Consider the following 26519-nt stretch of genomic DNA (forward strand, 5'->3'; position numbering starts at 1 on the left):
GCATGTAAATCTGTTTTTGCGTTCCTAATTAGGCTGGTCTATTCTCCTGCTATGCAGGAGATCTGGGTTCGATCTCTGGGTTGGGAAGATCCCCTGGAGAAGGAAATGGCAACCCACACCAGTACTCTTGCCTGGAAAATCCCATAGATGGAGAAGCCTGGTAGGCTACAGTCCATGTGGTCGCCAAGAGTCGGGGTGATTTCACTTTCAAAATGTACCTGTAAACCACAAGCAAAATTGTGAAGCAAGAAAGTCTGTTTCTTAGCTGGTGTTTACCCTTGTTTAGCATTTTCTTCTCCAAATACTTGACAAACTCCTGTTTGCTGACAGGTCTCCACTGGAGATTTTTCATCACTTAATTCAAACAGCTTACCTTTGTTGAACACCTTCTCTGCATGAGGCCTAGTACTAGATGTTATAGGGAATAGAAAGAATAGGATATGTTCCCTGTTGGCGAGGATTTTTACATCTGCAAGGAGATAGAAGACCTTACAAGGCCACACATAATAGGTCCTGTAGAGGATTACAGGGACCCTAAGGGAACAGGCATTGGGAAGATCCCCTGGAGAAAGAAATGGCAGCCCACTCCAGTATTCTTGCCTGGAAAATCCCATGGATGGAGGAGCCTGGTCGCAAAAAGTCAGACACGACTGAGCAAAGGGAAGAAGAAGGGAACAGTCTGGGGACTGGAGAGAGAGTGTGCTGGAGGAGATGGTGACAGCCAGATGGGTGTGGATCTGATTCTAGCCAGGATTCATGCTTAGAGACTTACCTTCCCTTCTCCCCATCCCTCTCAGAATGCAACTGTCCTCTTCCCCACTCTCTGAGTCATGTCTTTTTTTAGCTAACTACTAGATATATTAATTCCTGCTAAGGTTAGATATTGATTATGTTCTTACTGTTTTCCAAGGTAAAACAGGTTTAAGTTCTTTTCATGTCTTAACTGGGAAGTCCATGGTTTTAAATTATTTACATAATCTACATGGACTTCTTATTTTAAAAGATAAGAGACTGAAGTCTGCTAAATGACTGATCCATCAAAGTTGCACAGGAAGCTTCAACCAAATTATCCTCACCAGCACCTGTTATATCTTGTCTTTTTGATAACAGCCTTTCTAGCAGTTGTGAGATGTTATCTCATTGTGGTTTCGATTTGCATTTTCCTGATAATTAGTGATGTTGGCCTTCTGTATATCTTCTTTGGAAAAATGTCTATACAGATTTTCTGCCCACTTTGAATAGGATTGTGCGCTTTTTTTCCTGTTAAGTTGTATGTCCTCTTTATGCATTTTGGGTATAAAATTATATATGCCTTACCAGATGTCTGATTTGCAAATAGTATTTCCATTCAGATTTCATGTATAAGCAATATCGTATCATATTTGTCTTTCACCGTCTGGCTTACTTCACTTAGCATGGACCTAATCTCTTGGTCCGTCCCTGTTGCTGCAAATGTCATAATTGCATTCTTTTTTATGACTGAGTAATATTCCACATCTTTTTTTTTTTAACTTATTTTATATTGGAGTATAACTGATTGGCAATATTGTTGTAGTTTCAAGTGGACAGCAAAGGGATTCAGCCATGAATATGCATTTATCCATTCTCCCTGAAACTTTCCATCCACCCAGAGTGCTACATAACTTTGAGCAGATTTCTCTGTGCTATACAGTAAGACCTTCTTCTTTATCCATTCTTCTGTCAATGGACAAATTAGGTTGCTTCCATGTCTTAGCTGTTGTAAGTAGCCAACACTATATATTGAAGAGACTGTCCTTTCCTCAGTGTATATTCTTGACTTCTTTGTCATAAATTAATTAACCATACATGTGTGGGTTTGTTTTTGGGTTCGCTGTTCTGTTCCATGGGCTTCCCTGGTGGCTCAGTGGTGAAGAATCTGCCTGCTAATGCAGGACATAAGGTGTGATCCCCAGGTTTGAAAGATCCCTTGGAGAAGGAAATGGCAGCCACTCCAGTATTCTTGCTTGGGAAATCCCATGGACAGAGGAATCTGGCAGGCTGTAGTCCATGTGTTCACAAAAGAGGTAGACATGACTTAGCAACTAAACAATAACAACATTCTGTTCCATTGATCTATATGTCTATTTTGTGCGAATACCATACTGTTTTAATTACTATAGCTTTATAATATGGTTTGAGAACAAGATCCATCTAAATACTACCTACAGTTCACTCACTTTAGATATAAATACACACACAAACGGAAAGTGAAGGGATGGAAAAAGGTATTCCATGGAAATAGAAATCAAAAGATAGCTGAGGTAGCTATGCTAATCCGACAAAATAGTCCTTAAAGAATGTCAAAAGAGACAAAGATGACTTTTATATAATGATAAAGTGATCATTCCAACAAGAGGATGTAACATTTGTAAATATTTATGCACCTAATATATATATAAAGCTAAATATATTAAGAAAATATTAACATATATAAAGGGAGAAATAATAAGTAATACAATAATAGTAGGGAATTTTAATGCCCCACTACATCAATGGATAGCTCATCCAGACAGAAAATCAATAAGGAAACATTAGCCTTAAATGATAGATGAGCCAGATGAATTTAAGAGATATATATAGAATATTCCCTCTTAAAGCAATAGAATATATTTTTCTCAAGTGTAAATGGAACATTTTCTAGAATAGATTGTATTTTAGGCCATGAAACAAGTCTTAATGAATTAAAAGGATTGAAATTATATCAAGCATATTTTTCTCACCACAGTGGTATGAAACTTGAAATTAATTACACAAAGAAAACTGGAAAATTCATAGATGTTGAGATTAAACAGTATGCTACTGAGTAATCAATGAATGAAAGAAAAAATAAAAAAGAAATTAAAAAGTACCTTGAGACAAATAAAACTGGAACTATAACATACCAAAACTTGTGGGATGCAGCAAAAGCAGTTCCAGGAAGGGAGTTCATAGTGATAGATGCTTGCCTCAAGAAACAAAAAGAGGCTTAAATAAATAACCTGACTTTCTACCTTAACAAGCCAGAAAAAGAAAAATGAATGAAGTTGAAGTTAGTATAACGGAGCAAATAAAAATTAGAACAGAAATAAATGAAATAGAGAATAAAAATACAATCGAGAAAATCAATGAAGCTAAGAGCTGATTTTCTGAAGAGATAAAAAATTGACCTGCCTATTAGCTAGATTCACAAAAGAAAAAGAGAGGACTCAAATAAAATAAAAAACGAAAGAGATCATGTCACAACTGATATCACAGAAATACAAATGATAATTATTAGCAGGTTTATTAAATGCCAAGCCTATAAAATATACAAAACTGTATGAGTTATAATGTATTAAATAATTGTCCATTTATGATACATTTAAAAAATACTAACATTTGTTTTAACTTCCAGACTGCCCAAAAGTCATAATGACAAGAGATTTTTGTGGCAAGGCAAAAACAACTGGGATAAAATATATTGATAATCCAGAGAACAAGGCAAATAATTAAATGATATACTTACTTTATTGTTTCAGTACATGCACCAGCATTTAATTAAGCCAGCATAACCCTTGCTGTGCAAATATGAACTCAGATGACCATAGCATGAATGTTATCAGCTTTCTTTGCACTTGTAATAAACATAGGTGTATTGTTTTCTTTTGAGGATTTGATTATGAGTAAATTTCTTGTTGTACTTTCTGATTCTGCAGCTTTAATGTACAGTAAATAAAGATGGCTTTCCATCTGTGTTTGAGTCTTGTGTATAATTTTCATTATTAGAGTAGATGCTCAAATTAGTGCCTGCACAGTTTGAAGATCAGAAGTCATTTTTGCTCTTAGGCATTTTGAATAGTCAATTTTGTGAAATGATCAGAAGTAGAGTGTTACTGAGGCAACCAGATAGTATTCTCAAAGTTTTCCTTTTGGTCTGTTAAGACCAAGAAAGGATATTGAGGTTGGTGGGGCAGTGTATTAGCAGGAATACCACTTTGGAGCCTGAATCATTTGGGATTCAATCCTGTCTATCTCTTACTTGCTTTGAAACTGATGCTTTATAATGCTGAGTCAGCAGCTTATTATGAAGAGTAAATACTTAGTACTAGGAGAAGGCAATGGCAACCCACTCCAGTACTCTTACCTGGAAAATCCCATGGACGGAGAAGCCTGGTGGGCTGCAGTGCGTGGGGTCACGAAGAGTCTGACACGACTGAGCGACTTCACTTTCACTTTTCACTTTCATGCATTGGAGAAGGAAATGGCAACCCACTCCAGCGTTCTTGCCTGGAGAATCCCAGGGATGGTGGAGCCTGGTGGGCTGCCGGCTATGGGGTCGTGCGATGGACACGACTGAAGCGACTTAGCAGCAGTAGCAGCAGCAGGAACTGGCACAGAGTAGATACTTAATAAATGTATGTTTTCTCTGCTTTCCTATCTACAGTGTAATTGCTTACATGTTGAAAGAGAGGTGGAGATAATCCTTTTACATTGAGTTTAGTTTCTTTTACGGCTTGATCCAGAGCAAACAAATCTTTGTGAAAGAGTCCCTTAGAATTTTCAGTTGATTAAATGTTTTAGGTTATAAAAATTTTGAGCTGTTATTATATGGCTACTTATAATAAATAGTAATAATTTAATGATAGTTATTTCTTCAAAAGATCCATGATTTAAGTCATTCATTCAAATCTGTGTTTATTTTGTTCCCAATATTATTTGACAAGACTTTTCTTAAATGTAGTGTGCTAGTTTTTCAAGAGATTCCTTACATTGTTATGCTTAGATGATGCTGGTTAGGAACCATCCAGAGGTAACTGTAATTTAACTTTTTTCATTAACTATAAGGTATATATTACTAGTCTTTTGGTGCACTGTACTTTTGGCCCAAGGAGATAAAATGGAACAGGTTTTGAGAACACGGTTTCCAAATCTCTTTTCAAATTATGTACTACTCATTACAATGTTCCTAAAGGTGTTAAGTTTTGAGAATCCTTACTGTAATCTGTGTCTGCTTCATAAAGAGCAAATTTTACTTTTATTTATGCCAGTTCACTATGAGTTAGACTGTTCTGAATAGTCCTGTAATTAAATCCTGTTTCACGTGGATCAAAACCCACCAGTGGCTTCCTGTTTCCCTCCAGGTAGTACTGAAGCTCTTTCCAGGGGCCACAGTGTTCCCCACAATGAGTCAAGCCCATCCTAACTGGACTAACCGTCTCTCCTGCACTCGCCCGGTTCATGTCTGTTTCAGGGTCAATGTACCAGGCTACCTATACCTGGAATTTTCTTCTGGCTTTTCACTTGGCTCTTTCCATCACATCATTTAGGCTCTGTCTCATAAATCACTTTGAAATAGAAAGGTCTTTATGACATTGCTATGTAAACAGCATCCTTTCATTCTACCTCTATGTTCTTTATCTTCATAGCCCTTTTATTGTTACTTGCCATGTTATTATTATGCCTCTGTTTATTTCCCCACTAGAATATGAGTTCCGCAAGCACCATACACAGAACAGCACAGAACAGGAGCTAAAAATATGCTGAATGAATGAATGAACGTTATACCACAAAGAAAGTCTAAGTCATCAACTCAGCTGTTTCTAGAACCTGTGAATTCTGTGCCCCGTTGCCCAGGGGCCCTTGCCAGGCAAGGCGAAGAGTCAGGTTGTAGAGAAAGAACTAGGCAAGCTAAATCATAAAGAACTGTTATATTATTCACTAACGTTCTATTATACTTTTTCCTTTAAAAACCAAAAGCTTTAGAAAAAACTTTTACATAGCCTTAGCTTGATATTGCCAACTAGATAGTGAAGAATCAGAAATATTTGGAAAAAATGCCCCAAGTTTTGGCTTGACTTAATGTTTATCTGTACTGCCTATTTTCTCCTCCACACTGTGAAGCTTCATTAGTCTGATTTACGGCTGCTTTTTTCTTCATAAAGCTGATGACCCGCTCTCATGGAGAAAGGTGATTTGAGATTCAACCACTGCTCATAAGACACGCAGCTGTGGTGAGCATTCTGTGTCAGGTCACCTAATCAAACCATTCTAACCATGCCCTCTCTCCAAGACTAAACTCTGGATGACATTACATGAAATAATAATTAATGGTTTTCTTTCATTTAGACTCAATTATTGTAATTTTATGAAATCTTTTAATTCCCTTTTCTTAGCAAGTATAGTTAGCAACCTAATTACTTAGCAACCACTTTACTTTCTCAGTTTTTTAAGACCCTTGTTAATACCTTCACCCACTTCAGAGTTGATATGCCCTCCGTTTTATAAAAGAGCAGCTCACTTTCAATGTTCCTGAACCTAAGGGGAAGTATGATCTGAGGTCTATTTGGGGAATAATTTTCCAGTTTATTTTTGTATTATTATCTTGCCTATAAAGTTCATTTCACCCAAAGTATAGGGTTTTTGAAATAATTGCTTTGCTGGTATAGTTTCAGAGAAAATCAAAATAATTTAAGCTGAAATAAGTTAACTTACTTGACTCTATAATGAAAAACTTTAGTACTGATTTTTTTCTACTACCCCTACCCTCTAATCTCAGTCTATGAAAGTTTCCACTCTGACTTCTCTAGTCTGTTGACCCAGAGATTACTAGTGAATTTCCCTTTATTTCCGATCCAGCATTACTTATATGCCCCTTCCAAAGGACACACCACACCAATAATAAATAATTGAATCAAAATATGTTCATAACATTTAAACAAGGAATATTTCCCCTTAGTAGTAACCTCAGAGAAGTAGAATTTAACATTTATGGTTTTGACTTTTGGTCTATGTCATTATGGAAGTAAAGAATATTTTTTCATCCTTTCTAATCCAATATTGAATGTATTAGATTAATTGACAAGTTCTTTTTTTTTTTTTTTTTTGGCAACTTTACTGCATCTGATATAATCTCATCTAATCTGTAGGAACTCGAAGGTGACATTTTTTTGTGTACCTTAAATAAACATGTAATATCAGTGTAATAATGGTATTATATACTCATAAAATTCTGATGTATTTATTAATCTCTACTAAGCATTAGTGATAGAGAAATTCAAAGAGTTTACATTAGTTTCCACTGTCTCAAGAATAAGTTTATTAGCCTGAATTTGTGAAAGAGCCATCAAAGCAATTAAAGGTAGCTCATCAGCTTCACTGAGCAAATTTTTCCAGGCAGGTGGAAGGCCAGGAAGCAGATAAATGGTGTAACCCAACTTCAGGGATTTTCCTGGGGGATGCCATGGAAGGTCAGGCACACTAAATATAAAAATATAGGTGTCTTGGAGTCTGAAATTTCATAACTTACTTGATTTGAAAGCCCCAGGTACTAGTTGAAGGAACAGAGAAAGAGTCATTCCCTATCTTTGATAAATGTAAAAGAAATAACAAGCTAAATTGTTTATGTCTGTGTGGAGAATGTTTGAGTTTTGATTAGCACTTTGATAATTATTGCTAACTCTCTATTGGTTTATTGTCAGCAGTGTAATTTAATAATTTGTGAATAATATGAAGAAAGAACTTAAGGTATATTCTTTGGTGCAAGCAAAAGCAACTCATACTCTTTGGTGCACGCAAAAGCAGCTCATCTATGACAACCTGAGCAGTTAGTACACATTTGAAAAACTCCGAATGACTATTCCTATATTTCAGTGTGCAGTTGGTCTTAAAGGTGAATTGGGTACTCCTGGAATTCCTGGGGAAAAGCTATGCTGATTTGCTACTTGGTTAAACTTTGTGGCTGTTTTACTCAGTTGTATCACATAGGAAGGGAAAGTGCCCAGAAAAGTCTGGTATTTGGGAGGAGGTGGAAGTGAGTCAGCAAACTGTGGCCCTGCGGGAGGGCTGCCAAAAAATGCCTGCTGTGCAGTTTTGTAAATCAGGTTCTACTGGAACATAGTCATGCTCATGTGTCTTCATAGAGGCTAAGGCTGCTTTTGTGGTACACAACGGCGTTTGGTGATTGTAGCAGAGATTCTAAAATGTTTGCTGTCTGGTCCTTTGCAAATAAACAGTTGCTCCAGAACATTGGCCATTATTCTAAGAGACCCAAGGCTTCTTAATTTCACTATTTTATGTTTGGTATAGTATCTTTTCTGTGATTGTGGTTTTCATTCTGTCTGCCCTCTGATGGATGAGGATAAGAGGTTGATGGAAACTTCCTGATGGGAGAGACTGACTGAGAGGGAAACTGGGTCTTGCTCTGATGGGCGGGGCCAGGCTCAGTTGATTTTCTGTTGATGGGCGGGACTGTGTTCCCGCCCTGTTTTTTGACCCATGGTGAAGGTATTGAAGATAATGGCCACCTCCTTCAAAAGGTCCCATGCACGCACTGCTGCATGCACTGGCCCAGGCCCTGCAGCAGGCCACCACTGACCCACACCTCTGCTGGAGACTCCTGGATACTCCTGGCAAGTCTGAGTCAGTCTCCTGTGGGGTCACTGCTCCTTTTTCCTGGGTCCTGGTGTGCACAAGGTTCTGTTTGTGCCCTCCAAGACTCTGTTTCCCCAGTCCTGTGTACGTTCTGGTGGCTCTATGGCTGGGTTAATGGCGACCTCCTCCAAGAGGGCTTATGCCATACCTGGATCTGCTGCACCCAGAGCCCCTGCCCGTGCAGCAGGCCATTGCTGACCCGGACCTCCACAGGAGACACTCAGACACTCAAAGGCAGGTCTGGCTCAGTGTCTGTGGAGTCTCCTGGTGCACAAAAGATTCTGTTGAGCACTCCGAGTGTCTCTGGAGGGTACGGGGTTTGATTCTAAATTCAATTTTGTCCCTCTTACCGTCTTGCTGTGGCTTTTCCTTTGCCCCTGTTTGTGGGGTATATTTTTTTGGTGGGATCCAACATTCTCCTGTAGATGGTTGTTCAGCAGCAAGGTGTAATTTTGGAGTTCTCGCAGGAGAAGAGCACATGTCCTTTTACTCCACAACGTGCATGGGGAGAGCTCTCTGATGAGATGTAAAACCCTCAGGCCAACTGTGAACTCAAGTGTGTTTCCCAGGTTCCCTGGTCCTGGTTTGGCATCAGCGGCTCCAAGCCCCCAGCCATCCCCGAGCCATGGCCTCTGGTTACACCCCGTCACAGCCACCTGTCAGTCTCTCTGGCCCCGCTGGGTACACGGGGAAGGAGAAGGAGAAGTAGGGAGGGAAGCAGGGGGAAAGAGAGAGGAAGAAAGTGGGGAAAACCTTTAGACCATTCAGCTATGACCTAAATCAAATCCCTTATGATTACACAGTGGAAGTGAGAATTAGATCCAAAGGACTAGATCTCATAGACAGAGTGCCTGATGAACTATGGACAGAGGTTCGTGACACTGTACAGGAGGCAGTGATCAAGACCATCCCAAAGAAAAAGAAATGCAAAAAGGCAAAATGGCTGCCTTGAGGAGGCCTTACAAATAGCTGAGAGAAGAGAAGCTAAAGGCAAAGGAGAAAAGGAAAGACATACCCGTTTGAATGCAGAGTTCCAAAGAATAACAAGGAGAGATAAGAAACCTTCTCCAGTGATCAATGCAAAGAAATAGAGGAAAACAGTATTATGAGAAAGATCTCTTCAAAAACGTCAGAGATACCAAGGGAACATTTCATGTAAAGATGGGCACAAAAAAGGACAGAAATGGTATGGACCTAAAAGAAGCAGAAGATATTAAGAAGATGTGGCAAGAACACACAGAAGAACTGTACAAAAAAGATCTTCATGACCCAGATAACCATGATGTTGGGATCAGTCACCTAGAGCCAGACATCCTGGAAGACGAAGTCAAGTGGGCCTTAGGAAGCATCACTACAAACAAAGCTAGTGGAGGTGATGGAATTCCAGTTGAGCTATTTCAAATCCTAAAAGATGATGCTGTGAAAGTGATGCACTCAATATGCCAGCAAATTTGAAAAACTCAGCAGTGGTCACAGGACTGGAAAAGGTCAGTTTTCATTCCAATCCCAAAGAAAGGCAATGCCAAAGAATGCTCAAACTACAGCACAATTGCACTCATCTAACACTAGCAATGGCACCCCACTCTAGTACACTTGCCTGGAAAATCCCATGGACGGAGGAGCTTGGTAGGCTGCAGTCCATGGGGTCACTAAGAGTCGGACACAACTGAGCGACTTTGCTTTCACTTTTTACTTTCATGCGTGGAGAAGGAAATGGCAACCCACTCCAGTGTTCTTGCCTGGAGAATCCCAGGGACGGTGGAGCCTGGTGGGCTGCTGTCTATGGGGTCACACAGAGTCGGACACGACTGAAGTGACTTAGCAGCAACACTAGCAAAGTTGCCGCAGTTCTGCTTATGGGGCAAGAAATTACAAATTTAAAGATTAAGTTGTCTTTAAGGTGCCATGCTGAATTTAAATGGATGTGCGTTACCCCTCTACAAGTGAATGAGTCCATGCACTCTTGGGAACGCATTAGGAATCATATTTTAGGCGTCTGGAATCATTCAGATTTTAGTATTGATATTTCTAAGTTACATCAGGATATTCAGAATATGAAGCAGGTGGAGTCTGACTTTTTCTCTCAATGGCTTTCTAATTCCCTCTTTAAAAATCTGGAGGGGTATCTTTCCCATGGATCCTTTTCTACAATAATGATTAATACGGCCATGTGCTTATGCCTTGAGTTGTAATTTGTGTAATGGCCCCGTGCCTTTTCAGAATACTCAGCTGAAGTGTTTCTGCTCTGTCTACTGAGTTTCATACCTATGTTCTAAAAAATAAAAAAGGGGGAGATGTCAGGAGCCACGTTAGGCATTACTGACAAAATGGAGGCACGGCCCCAGCCCCCTCCCTTCATTCCGCAGGCACGGACATGGGATGAAGGAGTCAGGCCTTGTAATTTTGACTTGTTTTTTCCTCTCCTCAGCTGAGTTGACTGAAAAGGAATATTAAGGTGCTTATTGTTCTTGAGAGGAGCATGAGAAGGCACAAAGCCTTCTGCAGCTGTGCTCAGAATAATTCATAAAGTTAATCATTGACATTTGTTTAAGGACTTTTACAAAAGAGTGTTCCAGGATGAGCACAGAGGCCGCAGCTTGAGGCCATGGGAGGGATTGCTATCTGAAGCCTATTTGTGAGGAAAATGTTTATGGCAAAGGAGTTTACTGAATTTAGGGCTTAGAAATAATTAAAATAGTTAGAAGTTAAGGATTTAAGGAATGTTGTAAAGTGAGCATATTTTACTACAGCTTATAGAGGTTAGGAATTTTAGAGATACTACAGCTGCTGCTGCTGCTGCTAAGTCCTTAGGGGCAAACAGGATTTGGAAAGATAAGAAATAAACTGAGGAATGTAGCATGAGTTACAATGTAATCACAAGTTAACTATAGGACACATAAGAGGAAGTAGATAGTAAAGCTGATTCAGAGAGAATCACTGAAGCAAGAACTCTGTTTGAAGAGCAACAATGATTTATGGAGATAATAAATCTGGGTGAGGGGGAACTGAAAATGTCAAACCTCTGACCTAATGTTTTTGTAAAAGTATAAAAGAGAATCTTAAACTTGAAATAAACAGGCCCTCCAAAAAACTGAGAGGCTGTCTCGTTCACCGACACCGTTCATCTCTTCAGGTTAAATCCCTGGCTGCTGAACTGGACTCTGGCACAAAGTAATGCTCAAAATCTTCCAAGTCAGGCTTCAACAATATGTGAACTGTGAACTTCTAGATGTTCAAGCTGGATTTAAAAAAAGGCATAGGAACCAGAGATCAAATTGCCAACATCTGATGGATCATCAAAAAAAGCAAGAGAATTCCAGAAAAAAAACCCATCTACTTCTGTTTTACTGACTATGCCAAAGCCTTTGACTGTGTGGATCACAACAAACTGGAAAATTCTTAAAGAGATGGGAATACCAGACCATCTGACCTGCCTCCTAAGACATCTGTATGCAGGTCAAGAAGCAACAGTTAGAACTGGACATGGAACAACAGACTGGTTCCAAATTGGGAAAGGAATACGTCAAGGCTGTATATTGTCACCCTGCTTACTTAACTTACATGCAGAGTACATCATGCAAAATGCCAGGCTGGATGAAGCACAGGCTGGAATCAAGATTGCTGGGAGAAATATCAATAACCTCAGATATGCAGATGACACCACCCTATGGCGGAAAGCAAAGAACTAAAGAGCATCTTGATGAAAGTGAAAGCGGAGAGTGAAAAAGCTGGCTTAAAACTCAACATTCAGAAAACTAAGATCATCACATCTGGTCCCATCACTTCATGGCAAATGGATGGAGTAACCATGAAAACAGTGAGAGACTTTACTTTCTTGGGCTCCAAAATCACTGCTGATGGTGACTGCAGCCATGAAGTTAAAAGACGCTTGCTCCTTGGAAGAAAAGCTATGACCAACCTAGACAGCATATTAAAAAGGAGAGACAACTTTTGCCAACAGAGGTCCGTCTAGTCAAAGCTATGGTTTTTCAAGTGGTCATGTATGGATGTGAGAGTTGGACTATAAAGAAAGCTGAACACCAAAGAATTGATGTTTTTGAACTGTTGTGTTGGAGAAGACTCTCGAGAGTCCCTTGGACAGCAAGGATATCCAGCCAGTCAATCTTAAAGGAAATCAGTCCTGAATATTAATTGGAAGGACTGATGCTAAAGCTGAAACTCCAATACTTTGGCCACCTGATGCAAAGAATTGACTTATTGGAAAAGACCCTGATGCTGGGAAAGATTGAAGAAGGAGAAGGGGGCGACATGGAATGAAATGGTTGTATGGCATCACCGACTCAATGGACATGACTTTGAGTAGGCTCCTGCGGTTGGTGATGGACAGGGGAGCCTGGCGTGCTGCAGCGCATGGGGTCACAAAGAGTCAGACATGACTAAGGGACTTCACTTTCTTTCTTTTTCTTTGATTTACAAGGTTTTGTTAGTTTCAGGTGTGTAGCAAAATGATTCTGTTACACTGATATGTATCTATATCTATATAGATATATCTGTTTATATAGATAGATACTAATAAAATAAATCTACACTTTTCCAGCTTCTTTTCTCCTACAGGTTATTACAAAATATTGAATATAGCTCCCTCTGCTATATGTGGGCCCTTGTTTATCTGTTTTATGTCTAGTAGTATGTATATGTTAATCCCCAACTTCTTATTTATCCCTCCCCTGCTTTCCTCTTTGGAAACCATAAGTCTGTTTTCTATATCTGTGACTCTATTTCTGTTTTGGAAATAAGTTAATTTATATCCATTTTTTTTTTTTTAGAATCCTCAAATAAGCAACCATATGATATAGTATCTTTTAATATGCATTTCACCACAGACATAAACTAAACATTTAAAAATATAGTACCATATGAGACATGATAAACAACAGTACAAGAAATCTATTTCAATCCATGAGTAAAATGGCTTTTACATTGTCTTCCCTGATACTGTAAAGATGATTCTAAATGATGAATCTACTCATAAGAAGTTAGCATGCTTATTCAGCAAACTTGAAAAAAAATGCTATATTTGTAAATTAAACTTCAATTACCTTGTCTTGTTTTTCACTTAAGTTGTTAAATTATTAGAGTTCGCATGTTTGATGCTAAGAAAATTCTCTTCTTCAGTAAAATAAGTTTAACATAGATCTCCATAGCTGTTCTAGCTGCACTAATTACTGCCTCATTATCTAGATGGTTGTGACCCTGTGGTTATTAACCTAACATTGTCACTAGAGTGAAGCTGAAGTGCTAGGAGGTTCCGAAGGTACTTTCTGAGTCCTTCTTAAGCATGTTTCGGATGTCTGAATGCTTCTTTGTTGCTGCGTTGTTTTTCTTAGGAATTATTCAGTCTAATATCCAAATTATTTACTCTTGTAAATGTCAAAATCTGTAAAACCGAACAAACTTTGTCAAACAGTGATACCTTGCTGCAAGGTATTTGGGCTTATTTGTGTTGCTGTCATTAAACGAAGGCTCTTCAATAAGTAAAAGTTCCTTCAGACACCTGTTTAAAGGTCTAATTCCTGCAAAATGCAGTATCCTCCAGAGAACACTATGAAATTTCCTAACTCTTAAAAGAGATTGCTCCATCCACATTTGCTTTGTACATTCATTTCACCAGTCTCTTCCTAAAATAACAATTAGATCGTTAAGATTTCAGATCATTGGGGTTTGAAAAATTACTTGAATATGCAAACTTTTTTTTTAAGCCAAGTAAAGAATCACTGGAGGACTTGGACTATGAAATAGACTATTAGACTTCTTTATTTTGGGGTGTAAAGTAAGATTTATATGTGTTTACATGATGAATGATGGGAAAGCAGATAAAATTTGCCTGTTGTACTCTAAAACATAATTTACTAAGATTGGTATTGAACACTGTTAATTGAATTCTGTGCACCAAGATGACATTTCTTGGATCCTATTTGCAGAAACTCCAAAACATATAAAACTAGGTATAAGGTTGTCTGTGAAGGAAGCTCTCAACTCCCGAGAAGTTGCTCTCAGCAGACGGGGCTCAGTACAAGAGCTTCAGAGGCTCAACCCTGGCAGAAGTTGATCAGATCCATCTTCATCAAGGGCCATGAGAGCAAGAAAGCAGCAGGCAAGGAAGTGAATAACGCAAGTCAAGAAACTCTCCAGAAAAATACAGGGTTTCTTAAAAAAGAGAGGGCATTTTAGGCTGAGTGAAGGAACTGGAGCAAAATGTGGTGTTACAGAGACAAACACGACTCAGAATTCAATATGCTGCTGCTTTTTTTAGAAGCCCAAATTTGTAGAGAACATTTCATGTGGTGATTCATCCTACACTCTACCTATAGTAAGAGTTCAATAGATACAAGAGAACATTCCAGCTGGAGATGATTCATTTGGACTTGGTATTTCTGGGAACAGGAATATTCAGCCCCAGGGGCCCATTTGGTCAAAAAGATGACAGAAGTGAGTCTCACAAGATCTGAGTGAAGACACCATCTCCGGGAAACTTAAAAGCTAGCGTGGTAGAGGAGTCGTGGCCGTGCTGCAGTTGTCCTGGCAAACCCGGTTTCATGTTTCCCACAGCGGTTTGCTTGGCTCGAACTTACTTGAGTTGCTCTCAAAGAGCCTCACAGATAAGCAGAGAACCTGTGAAGCCTCCTGTGGGGCTAAACATGGTATCGGGCTGTGCTCAGCTCTTGGGTCCCGGTTTCCCGCATCTTCTGGGACCTTTGCAGTGTCTGTAGAATCATCAAGTTGTTGACCATAGCCTTTCTTCAAGGTCCCACTGATGGGGCTAGGTCTGCTTCTAACATGTCATTCATTTAGCTGTTAGAGGGCTATAACATTCATCAGTGAAGAAATGTCACCTCAAGAGTGTTTTTCTCATTTCTGTAATCCACAGGTTGCCATTTATTTAAAATATCTCTAATAAATATATGCAAAATGAAAAGAGCAATAAAGCTGCTATGTTATCTGATAGCATGATTTGTAAGTTTTCAATATTTGACTCCAATGAAGATACATCAATTTTTTTATTTTAGACTTGCAGAAATTTTAAATTATATTGTAAAGATGGGTACTTATGTCTGGGGTAAAATATTTCCATTGTTTTATAATGAAAATAACTTGATTCTAAGTTTCCATAGAAAAATCCTTCCTAAAGTATCATGTAGCCTCAAAGGTGTGCTCCCACAGTCTTAACCCATCACCTGAAGTGACCACACAGCATCTCCAAGCTTATCTTGGACTCTGCTTCTCCGCGTTTATGACTCTCTGGGGTTCTTGTTTTAGAAGTGCTTAAGAGTTCTGTTACAAGGCAAAATAAAACAAGGTGAATGGGTTCACTCGGAACAAGAACACATGCAAAGTGCCATAGAACATATATCTCAGGTATCGTATTCTCAAAATGAAGTTTCTTTTAAGGTTTAATATTTAAACTAGACTTCCCTGGTGGCTCAGACGGTAAAGCATCTGTCTACAATGCGGGAGACCTGGGTTCCATCCCTGGATTGGGAAGATCCCCTGGAGAAGGAAATGGCAATCCACTCCAGCTACTGTTGCCTGGAAAATCCCATGGACAGAGGAGCTTGGTAGGCTACAGTCCATGGGGTCGCAAAGAGTCAGACACGATTGAGCGACTTCACTTTCCTTTCACTTTAGTCATGTTAATGAAGGGAAGCCTACCCTCAGCAGCACAGAGTAGAATTTGTATAATAACTGCACTTTACACTTATGTACAATGTGATACATGTATTAAATTCAATGATTTGCATTAAATCCCATTATCCTAAAATAAACCTATACTTTGAAGTTTGATAGCAGTAAATATTTTTAAATCAAGGCCCTGAACAAAGTATTAGTTTCTTAAGGTGGCATTTTTCTTCTGGGGCCCAGGAGAAAAATAGTATAGTGAACACTATATTATGAAATCAGTTGATGGATTATGGAATCATGAGGACTTTAAAGATAAGAACTATAATATTGTAAAGTAAATAATAATAATTAAAATTTAAATTAAAAAAAAGAACTATAATATTTAATTATGCTTTTTTGTAATTATAATATGTATCACCTTGCACAGATTTGCATAGATTTTCTAACCTGATAATATATGTGACCTTACTGCCAACACATGGCAAGAAAATAACTGTTCCCTTTACAATTATTCAGCTTAGCTAGGGTTTTTATAAGAGATTTGGTTAGCTTCCCATTCTGGGTTCATATAAGAAAATATACTCTATGTAGCAAATGTTCTTAGATGTTAGTCACTAAGGACTTCTGGTAAGCTTACTTGGACAGAAACCGCTGTGAGTCAAAACGAGGACTTTGGATGGTCCAGTTTCCAGGAACAGTGAGTGGTTTAATAAGATCACACAAGTGCGTACATACATATATACAGCATGCACACACACATACGTGTACTCACGACTCACATCCTCATGATGTGCAGTGGGAAAATGAGATGTGGACACTGGGAGCAAATCCTGCCCTCTGTGTTACCTCCAGACTTCTCACTCAGAGCATGCTTGCCTTCATTACTTGCCTTCATTACTTCATTACTTCATTACTGCAGATAAAAAACCGCCTTACTCCCTATTTCATGTATCAGATATGCTTTTTAAGGATAGTTTTTTAAAATATGAATAATTATAATCTTCATCCTAATAATGTGATAGTAAAAAATTGAATAAATATAGAGCCTGATTTATGCTAAAACCAATTTTTTAATCTTCTGAATTATTTGGAATTTGTCTTAAAATGTTTATTTTCGAGGGAAAACTTTTAGAATGTTAATTTTACTTTTCATGGAGCAAGTGTGCAGTAAGTGATAGCCATCATTGTTCTACCATTCAGTTATTAAATACCCAGAGTTAGAAACATCTGGGATTTGAATCCCAGCTCAAAGCCTTGCTCTGTGTAATTTAGGGCACATCACTTATTGTTTCTAAGTTCTCTTTTTATGAAATAAAAATTATATTGTATCAATTTCCAGTTTTGCTTTAAAGATGAGCTGAAATAATTCATGAGAGTCCCAGCTCAGGACCTGATATATAAATATTTGGTAAACAATAGAAATAATTTTTTAAAAAAGCAGTTTGATTATTTTGTTATTCTAAACTCTAGCTTACTAAAAGACTAAATAAACTAGAACTCATTTGAGTGAATATGTATTATTTATTCAAAATATATCAAGTGGAAAATTTAAAATAAAAGTTGCATATCTTAGATAACTTTGACTTCTTAAAACAAACTGGATATTAGGACTCTAATGAATTTTCAACCTAACTGAAAATTTCATGAGTACAAACTTTTACAATAATAATAGCAGCCATTTGCTAAATGATTATTATGTGTTAAATGTTTATTATGTGTCAAGAGACTTCTTTACATTATTTCATTAATTCCCCACTATATCTCTATGAGGTATGATTTATTGTTATTGTTTCATAGATGGAGAAACTTCCCCCAATTTTCACCACTAACTCCGGGACTTGGTGATGGACAGGGAGGCCTGGCGTCCTGTAGTCCATGGGGTCGCAAAGAGTCAGACACGACTGAGTGACTGAACTGAACTGAATAAATAGTGGAATCAGAATCTGAATCTCTACCCACATGAATCCATGGTTTTTGCACCTTTACCATGTTTTCTTCTCTGAAGGGCCCCTGAGCTGCTCACATTTTTTTTTTTTTTTTTTTTTTGCAGACAGTTCCAAATTAGATCTTAAATTTGTTTGCCTGCAGCCTAGAGAGGGAACTGCACAGGGGGCTTTCCTCCTTCCTGTTCCAGGGAGAGCAGTGTCCCTTGTCTTGAAGTCTATGGGTTCCTTTTTTTAAAATTCTTTCTTTTTTAAATTATGAAAGTATGATAGCACATTTACAGGAGACTTGGAAAATACAGAACAAAGTTATGTATAGTTCAACTGTATATTGCAATTACTTTTTAAGTAGATAAATTAAGATTTTAATTGGACAATATCAAACTCTCAAAAATTTATAGAATGGACAGAAAAGTAGGAGGATATAGTAGACCTGAAATGCACTATGAACCAATTCAACATAATTAAGATTTATACAATTTTCATACAACAGTAAGATACAAATTCTGTCTAAGTTCCCATAGACTAAGAGACACTGGAATATATTCAGGGGGACAAAGCAAGGTGCAAAAACTTCATGGTCTAAAGGTATTGAAATCACATAGAGTCTGTTCTCTTATTACCGTGGAATTGTTATTATAGAAATTCAATATCAAAAGATATTTGAAAATAGCCCACATAATTTAAGGTGCAATGTGACATTTACCAAGAGAGATCTTTGACTTAGCCATTGAAAGCCTCAGTAAAGTTAAAAGACTGACGAAACACAGAGGGTTATTGCAGAGAAAAAAACATTTAAATGAAAAATTAACATCAAAATGAAAAATTAATATCAAGTATACTTTAGAAACCCCATGTATTTGGAAATTAAATGTGAAATCTATAGACCCTTATTTTAGGCTCAATATTTTGATTTAGTAGGAAAAAATGAAATTTAGTTTGCTTATTTAAAATACATTTGAACCAATAGTACATAAGTGTTCCTTTCTCTGCATCTTTGGCAACAGTTGTTATCTTTTGTCTTTTTTTAGAAAAGTCATTCTAACATGTTAAATGATATTTCCTTGTGGTTTTGACTTGCATTTCTTTAAGTTAATGATCCTGAACACCTTTTCATGTACATGTTGGTCATTTGTACGACTTCTTTTGAGAAATGTCAATAATCTGCCTGTCCTTAGAGATAACCCTCCCAACCTCAGAAAATTATGTCTACCTCTTGAAAATCATCAGCATGTTTTTCACCAAATGAAAGGATTTTGTGTAGCTTTACCTTCTGAAATAAGTACTATGAAAACAATACAGTTTATTTTGTTTGGTTTCCAAATTCAAAATTATATTTGAAATATTCTTTCGAGTTTGCCACACCTGACTCTCTGGAGATCTTGTCTGTCCTGCACATCCACCTCCAGGCAGGCCAGTCACGGGAACACTCTCCAGATTAACCTAATCTCAACATCTAACCAAAAAATTCTCTTTATGCTCTCCACCAAATATGCGTTTGATATCTAAATATGTATATTTTTTATTCACTTAACCAATAAGATTTAGATATTCATTTGATCAAAAATACAAGTGCTTCACTTAGTGTCATGACTTTATTAAAAAAAAAAAAAAATCAAACTTCTAGAGGTAAAAAGTCACATGCACTAAGGCGCCAGAGTAGTGTATCTGATAACGTGGAGAGAGTTGCCAAGTTGCACTTAAAAATAGCCAGACTAACTATCCTCATTGTGATCTGTTTTGTGTGACGGGTCTTTTCACCATAAACTCTGAAGCCCCCAGTATTTGTAGCAGGATGAGACTAAACCAGGCAAATCCATTGTTCCCTAACTGTCTTTGTATTTCTTTTCTGTTGGAAAATGAAATGACTCTGATCTTTGCATCTCAAGTTTCCCTTAAAAAGACATTTTATGAGAAGACTGCAGCTTCAGGAAAAAAAGGCAGATGCTGTTACAATTTATAAAAGCACAGACAAGGGTGGTAGCTGTTGTGAATTATAATGAACTCTACAGCAGCCCTGGTCCAGATGTAGCATTAATGTCTGAGAAACTCTGAAACTTACAGGAGTGTTTTGAGAAAACTACAGAATTTTTGTCATTTGGCTTTCTCCCTGTATTATCTGGTTTCACCCAGCTTGCCAGTGAAATTAAGAATTAAGACTAATTTCAGAGTTCTTCCCAAGTTAAAAAAGTTAAAATATCTATTTATACGTGACAACTTATTGTCTGAATTGCAAACTAAATAAGGAGAAAAAAAAGTGCAACACAGCTTTATTCTAAAAATGGGATATTTCCGTTCTGTGAATTGTCAAGATTTGTAAAACTGGTACGGGCTCTATGTTAGAGAAAATACCTCTTAACAGAGAATCACATGTATACTCTTGTATTTCAGAGAATTCTGCAGTAAATGAAGGGATAGTTAAATCTGGACATAGGATTGAACTTCTTATCATAAGCAATGTCTATTTATGGAAAAAAAAATGACCGCAAAACAGTTTTGTCACACTACTTGTTGGCTTCACTTACTAAAGTTACAAGAATGATACTTGAATTATCAGTGAAAAAGGACTGCCTTTACCTAGGGTGAGTCTCATTTAATTGTCTTATCTGCGGGCAGTCTATTGATACAGCTAGCACCAAAATAAACAGAAACCTGAGAAGGGCAGAGGTAATAGAAGAACAGGAAAAAGAAAAAGAAACTTGCTCACTCCGCAGTTGATTTTATTTCTTAATGGTTTCTTATTCCCTCCTAATGCCTTCCACTCACACCCCAAGTGGAGCAGTTGGCAGAGAACACAACAGATGGATGACAGGCTCGACACATGCAGTCTCTCTGGCACCCAGGCACTCGACTTTTATTTGCTAAACAGTTAGCCAGATTTTAAGACGCTAGTCTGCTCATGTTCCTGTTTGGTTTAATGCACCGTGAGAATCTAGCACACAAATATTAAAACATTGCCATAAAAAAGATCACATAGTCTCTGTTTCTCTGCGTAGTTTAGTGGCTAATTGTTTTATTTCTTTTTTAGAATTTATTTTATTGAAGTGTAGTTGATTTGCAATGTTGGGCTAATTGCTGCAAATTGATTCAGTTATACATGTAATATACATATATATATATACATACATACATATATACATACATATACATCGTCTTTCATATTCTTCCACATTATGCTTTATCACAGGTACTGAATTCAGTTCCCTGTGCTGTACAGCAGGACCTGGTTGTGTGGCCCTCCTATATAACAGCTTGCATCTGCTGTCCCAGCCTCCCACCCCACCCCACCCCCTGCCCTCCTGCACCCACGTCTGTTCTCTACGTCTGTGAGTCTGTTTCTGTTTTGTAGAGATATTCCCGTGTGTCATTCTTTTAGATCGCACATAAAAGTGACATCACATGATACTTGTCTTCCTCTGTCTGACTTATTTCAATAGTATGATCATCTCTATATTCACCTATGTTGCTGCAAATGACATTATTTCATATTTCAATTTATTTTATAACTGAGGCTTCCCTGGTGCCTCAGTGATAAAGAATCTGCTTGCCAATTCTTTGAGACTACAAGAGATGTGGGTTCGATTCCTGGGTCAGACAGATCCCCTGGAGAAGGAAGTGGCAACCCACTTCAGTATTCTTGCCTGGGAAATCTCATGGACAGAGGAGCTTTGTGGGCTACAGTCCAAGGGGTTGCAGAAGAGTCAGATAAATCTTAGAAACTAAACAACAACAAACACCAAAATACTCGATTCTATATGGGCGCCACATCTTTATCCATTCACCTGTCAGTGGCCATTTAGCTTGTCTCCATGTCTTGGCTATTGTGGCTAGTGCTGCTTGAACACAGGGATGCATGTGTCTTTTCTAATTGCAGTTTATCCTCATTATTTATTCCTGGTGTAGATTACTGAGATATGCAGTAGTGGGTTTAGAGATGCACTTGGTATTTTCTATAGATGTCTACAAGCCCAGATATTAGGATTTTCTTAATGTGGATGGGTCTACATGAGATTTTAGCAGCTTGGTCAGGGATGTCATAGCGCATGGAAGGTCCTTCCTGAGCCTGCTGGGTAAGAGAAGAAAGTTCTAGAGGATAACCACAGACAGTCAGTATGTTTCTTTCCTCCCACCATCACTGCATTTTCACAGATTACTGAATTCAAAACACAAGAAAAATTGCATCTTTTCCATGACGGCTTCTTGGCCACGAGGCAGAATTAGCAGCCCTGGACTCTGCTCACATAGCACTTTATTTATATTACCCACATAGTCTGTGTTCCAGTCCCCTGTGTGAGCTCCTGGAGAACAAGGGCTAGGGGTGCCCCTCATGCCTGTCACCCCATCACCCGGCCAGCACGTGGCATCTGCTTGGTTCTGCCTAATGCTTGCTGAGTTGTTCAGAACTCAGGGGGACTTAGCTCCAGGACAATAGATAAGAGAAACACAGGGTGATTGTCAGACAATCATTCTGAGGAGGATTGGAAAGGCCCCCAGATGCTGAAAGGCTTCAGTGAAAGTCTCTTTCACTGTCTGTGGAAGTGGGGTTTGGGGAAGCAGAAACAGAGGGGAGAGTGTGCAGCCCCAGAACTGGCTTCCCATCTCCCCAGGAACAAGCAGGCTGTCCCTTTTCTCTCAAGCAGAAGTCTCCAGGTGATCTTGCTGTCTTGTCCTCTGTGTTAGGTTTGCAAATCTCCTGACTTTCTTACAACATTGCAAAGGTGTGTTCTTCCTCCAGACTTTCACAACCGTTTCCCTCAGGACTAAAGATAAGTAGCTGGTGCCTTCAGCGCCTTCAGTGTGTTGAAGTAACTGATATGGAGTAGAACTATAAATTACCCAACCCGAGCACTACGGACCGGAAGTAATTTGCAGTTCCGGGTGTCTCACTGTCCCCAACAGGAGCTTACTGATGACACTGTCCCCCTCGTTATGTCTTCAGTTGTCATCCATGTGTTAGAGTACTTGATTCAGATGTCCGCTCCTCCTCTCCAGATACTTCAGTGGATGATTCGCTTCGGTTGTCTTCTGTTTCCTGGTACTTTTGTGATGCTTCAACATCACCTCAAGACTGCCTTCCAGCTGCTCTCACAAGAAAGTGAACTATCCGCACACTCATTGTTAACAGATCCACTGTAAGAAAGCCATTCCGATGACATAAATCTGGAGCCCAGATTTTGTAATGAGGTCAGCAACATTGGCCAAAACTCAAATCCCTAACTTGGCTATAAATGGAAAGAGATGTTTACTTCCCCAAACTATTTCAAAATTTTTTGTTTTTTATTTGAATAATGTGGCTTAGATGGTACAGAGTCTGGCTGCAGTGCAGGAGACTTGGGATCCCTTGGTCAGGAAGATTCCCTGGAGAAGGGAATAGCTGGCTACCCACTCCAGTATTCTTGCCAGGAGAGTGCCATGGACAGAGAAACCTGGCAGGCTACAGTTCATGGGGTCACAAACAGTTGAATATGACGGAGTGACTTTCACTTTCTTTCTTTCTTTTTTTCCAGTGTAATTTGCACTCCAGCAATTTGAAAAAGGATTGTAAAAATATCCTCTTTGAAAGGAGAACTTAGCAGTTTTAGTTGACCAGACATTTACTGTATATACAAGCAATTTAACCTTGAAAAAGCAAGTTATAGTAATGCAAGTATTGTCTAATATCCAGAACAAGATTGTGTGTGTGTGTGTGTGTGTGTGTGTGAGTGAGTCCTAATCTCTACTCTGTGCACTTGAGATTATGTGTGGAATAAATAATGTGCTGAGTTCTCAGTGTCACATTTTAAAGGAGTGTGTGTGCCCAGGGGACAGTTACTATGACATTAAAGGACTCCAAACACTCATTTGAAAAATGATTGGCTTGCTGAATAAGCTTCATGCTGACAGAAAGGGATGTCGTGTGTAAGACCCATATAATATTTGTCCTGTGTGAAATAAGACCAGTGGGCAGAAATTTGGGGCTCAGAAGACACTGTTTCAGTATCCACACATCAAACTGTGTTGTTTTGTGCTCCACAATACGAATTAAAAGCAAACATGCCTGACTTTAAAGAGCTTTCAGTAGGGTCAGTACCTTAATATTCTTTGGTGAAACTGGTGGACACAAATGTATCAATTTACCCCTGACCCTGTGTTTAAGAATACTTCCCCTGCTTGTTTTCTCCTGTGTTCCTCTGCATATACTGTGCACACACATAGACTCAGGTTAAAAGTTTCTACTAACAGTAGATGTTGAGTTCACCTGTTACTAACTCCCCATGGTTATATTACTATGATTAAGACATGTATTGACCATGTATTACCTTTGGTGGGCTGGCTTTCTCTTCTTTGAAAGATTCACAAAAATAAGTAATAATAGGATCTCATTCATTTTTTTATTAAGAATATTTTAAATTTGCCTTATTCTGAACATTCACCTGAATATATCCCCATGTGTCAGCTGCATAAAGGATCCAACAAATACAAGAATTAAAAAAGTTTGAAGTTTTCAATCCTATGCAGTATATAGCTTTTTTAATTTAACAATTTAGCTTTTGAAATGAAGTCTTCACACATAGGAGGAAAAAATACTCCTCCCTGAAATAAAAGGACTCTGATTGGATGAAATATCTGAAAAAAACATAGGAGGTGTATGTTTTATTTCCTAAAATATTTAGTTGAGTGGCAGGAATGTAAGAACCATATAAAAATTCAATCATGAAAGATTATGGTCTAAGTACAGCAGGACTGTTGTCAGAAAGGCAGAGGTCAGGCTGCTCCTGCTGCTGCTGCTAAGTCGCTTTAGTCGTGTCCGATTCTGTGAGACCCCATAATCGCCAACCCACCAGGCTCCCCCGTCCATGGGATTCTCCAGGCAAGAACACTGGAGTGGGTTGCCATTTCCTTCTCCAATGCATGAAAGTGAAAAATGAAAATGAAGAAGCTCAGTCGTGTCTGACCCTCAGCGACCCCATGGACTGCAGCCTACCAGGCTCCTCCGTCCATGGGATTCTCCAGGCAAGAGTACTGGAGTGGGTTGCCATTGCCTTCTCCGGAGGTCAGGTTAGTGATACATAAAATCAAAATCAGATTTACTTCTGGCTTCCTCCTTTATTGGTTTTCATGTTAGGATTCTGGCATTTCACTTCAGATATTTATTTCAGCTATTTCACTCAGCACTCAATTTAAGTAAATTTTCTATTAATGAATATGAATTAATTAGTGGGAAAAGGTGATGGGATTCCAGTTGAGCTATTTCAAATCCTAAAAGATGATGCTGTGAAAGTGCTGCACTCGATATGTCTAGTGCTGAAATTTGGAAAACTCAGCAGTGGCCACAGGACTGGAAAAGGTCAGTTTTCATTCCAGTCACAAATAAAGGTAATGCCAAAGAATGCTCAAGCTACCACACAATTGCACTCATCTCACACACTAGTAAAGTAATGCTCAAAATCATCCAAGACAGGCTTCAGCAATATGTGAACTGTGAACTTCCAGATATTCAAGCTGGTTTTAGAAAAGGCAGAGGAACAAGAGATCAAATTGCCAACATCCGCTAGATCATCAAAAAAGAAAGAGAGTTTCATAAAAACATCTATTTCTGCTTTATTGACTATGCCAAAGCCTTTGACTGTGTGGATCATAATAAACTGTGGAAAATTCTTCAAGAGATGGGAATACCAGACCATCTGACCTGCCTCTTGAGAAACCTGTATGCAGGTCAGGAAACAACAGTTAGAACTGGACATGGAACAACAGACTGGTTCCAAATAGGAAAAGGAGTACATCAAGGCTGTATTTTGTCACCAAGCTTATTTAACTTATAGGCAGAGTACATCATGAGAAACGCTGGGCTGGAAGAAGCACAAGCTGGAATCAAGATTGCCGGGAGAAATATCAATAACCTCAGATATGCAGATGACACCACCCTTATGGCAGAAAGCAAAGAAGAACTAAAGAGCCTCTTGATGAAAGTGAAAGAGGAGAGTGAAAAAGTTGGCTTAAAGCTCAACATTCAGAAAACGAAGATCACGGCATCCAGTCCCATCACTTCATGGCAAATAGATGGGGAAACAATGGAAATAGTGGCTGACTTTATTTTTCTGGGCTCCAAAATCACTGCAGATGGTAATTCAGATCAGATCAGATCAGTCGCTCAGTCGTGTCCGACTCTTTGCGACCCCATGAATCCCAGCACGCCATGCCTCCTTGTCCAACACCAACTCCCGGAGTTCACCCAGACTCACGTCCATCGAGTCAGTGATGCCATCCAGCCATCTCATCCTCTGTCATCCCCTTCTCCTCCTGCCCCCAATCCCTCCCAGCATCAGAGTCTTTTCCAATGAGTCAACTCTTCGCATGAGGTGGCCAAAGTACTGAAGTTTCAGCTTTAGCATCATTCCTTCCAAAGAAATCCCAGGGCTGATCTCCTTCAGAATGGACTGGTTAGATCTCCTTGCAGCCCAAGGGAGTCTCAAGAGTCTTCTCCAACACCACAGTTCAAAAGCATCAATTCTTTGGTGCTCAGCCTTCTTCACAGTCCAACTCTCA

The 26519-nt window shown here is 38.8% G+C and overlaps 1 protein-coding gene across 2 annotated transcripts in view; it reads left to right on the plus strand.

The window, feature by feature from the left end:
* The window catches only part of COL19A1 (collagen type XIX alpha 1 chain), a 440957-nt gene that overhangs the window by 94771 nt on the left and 319667 nt on the right, over window positions 1–26519 (plus strand). The gene's annotated exons all lie outside the window — the stretch shown is intronic.

The sequence above is a fragment of the Bos grunniens genome, chromosome 9 (genome assembly GCF_055505025.1).
Source record: "Bos grunniens cultivar Pamir isolate PY7600 chromosome 9, Bosgru_T2T1.0, whole genome shotgun sequence".
NCBI lineage: Eukaryota > Metazoa > Chordata > Mammalia > Artiodactyla > Bovidae > Bos > Bos grunniens.